General features: G+C 35.6%; 1 long non-coding RNA gene across 1 annotated transcript; it reads right to left on the bottom strand.

Moving 5' to 3' along the window:
- Positions 1–492: 492 nt before the first annotated feature.
- Positions 493–2,903, bottom strand: LOC121964273. Its single transcript, XR_006107336.1, has 3 exons — positions 2,575–2,903; positions 1,130–1,276; positions 493–615 (listed from the first exon to the last, which is right to left on the bottom strand). It is a non-coding gene; the product is annotated as an uncharacterized LOC121964273 (long non-coding RNA).
- Positions 2,904–4,160: the final 1,257 nt, after the last annotated feature.

The following is a 4,160-nucleotide window of genomic DNA, read 5'->3' as shown; positions in this document are numbered from 1 at the left end:
TTTATTATCTCTAATTTATTTTATTTTATTTTATTGTCTCTTATTTTATTTTCTCTTGTTTTATTTCATTTTATTTTCTCTTATTTTATTTTATTTTATCTTATTTTCTCTTATTTTCTTTCCTTTTCGCACCTAAAGAATAACTCATATTACCCCCCAAAACATCTGATTGCCCCCATTCAAAGCAGATTAGAACCAGACCCGAGTGTTTGAGGTACAGTGTACATGTCCCGTCCCCCCCGTCTCTCAGGGCCTCTGCTATGATTAGATTAGAGGTAAGAAAATCCTAATCAATAGACGCTTCAGCGCTGCCATTAGCGCTCATTAATAATGGATGCTACGGGAAGAGAACAGTGTCAAATGAAAAGTAATCAGAGCTCGTTTTTAGCAACCTTCACCTAAATCCACGGAGCGGCGGACCTCAGACTGCCTCGTCCCCCGCGCAGGTATGGACGGATTCTGAACTTCCTGTGACTGGAGCGTTGAGGGACGTTGCGTAATTCAGCGGTCCTGTCCCGCATTCCTGGTCCGCCCCTGGAAGCTGGCGTTGGATGGACACGACGGTTGGACGGACACGACGGTTGGACGGACATGACGGAGACAATCTGAAACGGGCTACAAAAAGAAAGCAGCAGGTGAACTATATTTCGCCAATTATTAAAATAAATATTTGGGTAAATAGTGTCATTAAAGTAAAAACAGTCCAAAAAGTACTTTTTGGCCTTTTTTTTTTACTGCTCTCTTATTCCCTTATTAGAATATAAAAACAATTCTAAGTAAAAAATGCGTTTAATACATTATATTTATATATTAGTCATTTTCTCGGAACTTCAAAAAAACAAACAAAAAAAAAACTAAATTTAAGCTAAATTTTGAGTAAACTTAGATATCAAGTAAACATAAATGAAGATTTATAGTAATATTTACTTTTTTGAGGCAGTCGCTTTCCGAGATTGAATGAGATCAACTTATTTTACAGTGAATTTAAAATGACTAAAACCTTATTCCACTGTAGATTTCCGTGCCAGGTATTGATACGCTCAGTCCCGCTGCTTGTTTGAATCTAGAAATTGCTGGCCTCTACGGGCCAACGTGCATTTGCAGGACATAAATTTGATTGACAAAGCACCTGTGTGTGTTTTTGCTCCTCCGCTGTGTGCGTTTCTTGTGTCTCTGGAGTCTTTTTGCGTCTTTTAGCTCCCTCCGGCTCTCTCGTGTTTTCCTCATTCATCGTGACTCATTCAGATCTGCAGGGTGACACCAGCTCACCTGGGAACTAAACAAACAATGAGTGCCTCTTTGACATTTTCCACTAGTTTCAGATCAACAGCTGCTGGGTGAATAACAACATTCCTGAGTGCTGCTGGTGATTAAGCAAACAACAGACGGCCGCAGGAGGCCCTGCGCAGGTACACGCTGACGCCAAACACAGTTAAAGCTCCCACAGTTTGTACTTTTCACTATTAATTTACTTCGCTTTCCTTTCGGACACTTTTTCACAAGTATTGAAACCTCTGAAATAAAATTGGTTTGATTTATTTTAAAAAACATGGGGGAAAAAGGCAAAAAAAGTGTTTTTTTATAATTTAATTTTATTTTTTATATTATTTTATTTTTTATTTTTTTTATAGCTAGGGAAATTTCTGAACACTGTATTTCTCATTATATAATTCAAGGCCAATTTTTAAAATAATTTTAAAGAAATATTATCAATTTTATTTATTTTTTAATCAGGTAATTTCCTCGCTTTTTATTTATTTATTTATTTACTCATTCTTTTACTTTCTAATTTGTTCATTTTTGGTTTATTTGTTCATTTTTCATTCTTTGTTTTTTCTAATTTCGTGTCATTTTTCAGGTCAGTTCTTCTTCAGTTGCTCATCGCTTTCTTCAAGACATTAAAATGTACTCATATCGGGTTATAATCTGTCAAATATAACCATATTGAATAAAATTAAGTCATTCTGAGGCCAAAAAAACCTTCCAGTGACAAAACAGAGGCTTAATTCATAATTCATGCACACATAAAAATAAAAACAAAAAAAACAACGTTTTTGGATGTCATTTTTATCTAATAAAAACAAGTAGGTATATGTGACGGTTTTAATCTCCCTCCTACGCTGTTACATGTATTATTGGATTTGTTTAAAATAAAAATTTTAAATTATGATACAAAACTCACAATTTTTCCATGTTTTAAAAAGAATTGTTTGTTGAAGATACAGAGAACAGGCAAAATCAAAATGTAAAATCAATATCTATGCTTGAGGGATAATATTTAATATTAATATTTTGAACTTCTGTTATTAGTACTCTGTTCTTGTGCACTAGAGGTGACTAAAAGCAGTAGCGTGCACCGGAAGTGTCCTCACAATAATAATGCTAACTAGCATTAGCGTCAGACACGAGCTAACATTAGCTCCAAAGCTACATCACAGTAACACAACACACAGCATACAGTGTTTACAGCGCGTGAAACCGTCTCATTAAAGTGGCTTTATTTACCACACATATAACATAAATTAACCAGGTGAAACGTAAATTAGCTGTGAAGCAGAAATGAGGCTAACTCACCGTTAGCTTGGGGTCCTTTCAGCTCCCATTAGCTCCCACTAGCTCCCATTAGCTCCCGTTAGCTCCGATTAGCTCCCGTTAGCTCCCGTTAGCTCCGATTAGCTCCCATTAGCTCCCGTTAGCTCCCGTTAGCTCTCGTTAGCTCCGGTGTTTACGCTCGTTTTAGGTCGTGCTCAGTTGAATTCTTCCCTTTTAGCTCACTTTTCTTCCTCGAACCACTTCTGTCACTCTGTGTACGCTGTTTTCAGCAGCAGAATGGGCAGTTTTCCCATTGTTTTTGGTTATTTTTCGGCCATTGCCCCCATAATCACCGTAATCAGCTTGCGCAATCAAGCGGTTCTGCGCCATATTGCTATGCGTTTGCGCGTCCGCCATATTGAATGCCTCAGGTCTGCCCTATAAAGAAATACAAGTAAAAAATATGAGGGTTTTCTGACTAAAAAAAACATTGACGTTTACATTTAACTGATTTTGATTCATCTTTTTTATATCTCATGATTTATTAGTGATATACTCCATGACAGAGAATTATAGACCCTTATTTTATTGTATAAAGTAACATTTCATGGAAAATAAAAGAGATCTAAATGGCTTTCTTAGTAGTTATGTCCATGTGCAATTGATGTAAATATTTTTTAACTGTTGAGTCTACAACTTATTTTTTATTATTAATATTGTTGTTTTTGCTTGTTTATCTTGTACACACCTTGCTGCTGTAAAATCTCCCCATTGTGGGACTACTTAAGGATTATCGTATCGTATCGTATCGTATCATACCATACTGTATCGTATCGCACCATACCATACCATAGAGTATCGTACCAATAAGTGTCGTACCGTACCGTATTGTATCATACAGTATTGTACCGTACCGTATTGTATCGTATCGTGTCTTGTCTTATATTGATCATAATCATGTGAGGACAAAATGTTTGTTTTTTTTTAATTAAACCTGATTTGCAAGAAATGCAAAATAAAACAGTGACAAAGAGCAAAATCTAAACGCGGCATTGAAAATAGAAAAATGGATCAGATTAAAAAAAATTACATTGCCAAATAATTTTCAATATTTCTCTAACATTTAATATTCTCTTTTCTTACCTCCATTGCCATTATAAGTCTCCATCCTTTTTCACTTTGAGCATTACCAATTTTAAATTTCTTTTTTTTTTTGGTCACTGGCTTTTTTTTGTTTTCAAATGATCATTTCACACATTTACAACTTCCTTTTTTAAAAAAAATTGCTTATTATAATTCCTATAATTCCCTATTATTCCCGGTCATTCATTTAGTATGATACTAGTATGCAATTTAGTTCTAAGAAAACGCAAAATAGTGAAAGTGAAAGGGAAATATGTGAAACATATTGAGAAACCTGTTGATGAAATCTTATATTTTGACAGGTCAGAAATGAACTTATCTCCGTCAAACGTTGACGCGCTCGCCGGTGACCGTGTTTCCATTCAGCCCGCGGCCATGACAACATATTCATTTCCATGGATCAGTGGAGTTGCTATGGTTATTGCTGATGAATCACTGCCAGTTATTCTCCATACAGCACAATGACACCACAACGAAAATAGACC

This window comes from Plectropomus leopardus, unplaced genomic scaffold (genome assembly GCF_008729295.1).
Source record: "Plectropomus leopardus isolate mb unplaced genomic scaffold, YSFRI_Pleo_2.0 unplaced_scaffold1494, whole genome shotgun sequence".
Lineage (NCBI taxonomy): Eukaryota > Metazoa > Chordata > Actinopteri > Perciformes > Serranidae > Plectropomus > Plectropomus leopardus.
Note: the sequence above shows the minus strand (reverse complement) of the source record. Positions and strands in the feature narration are given on the sequence as shown.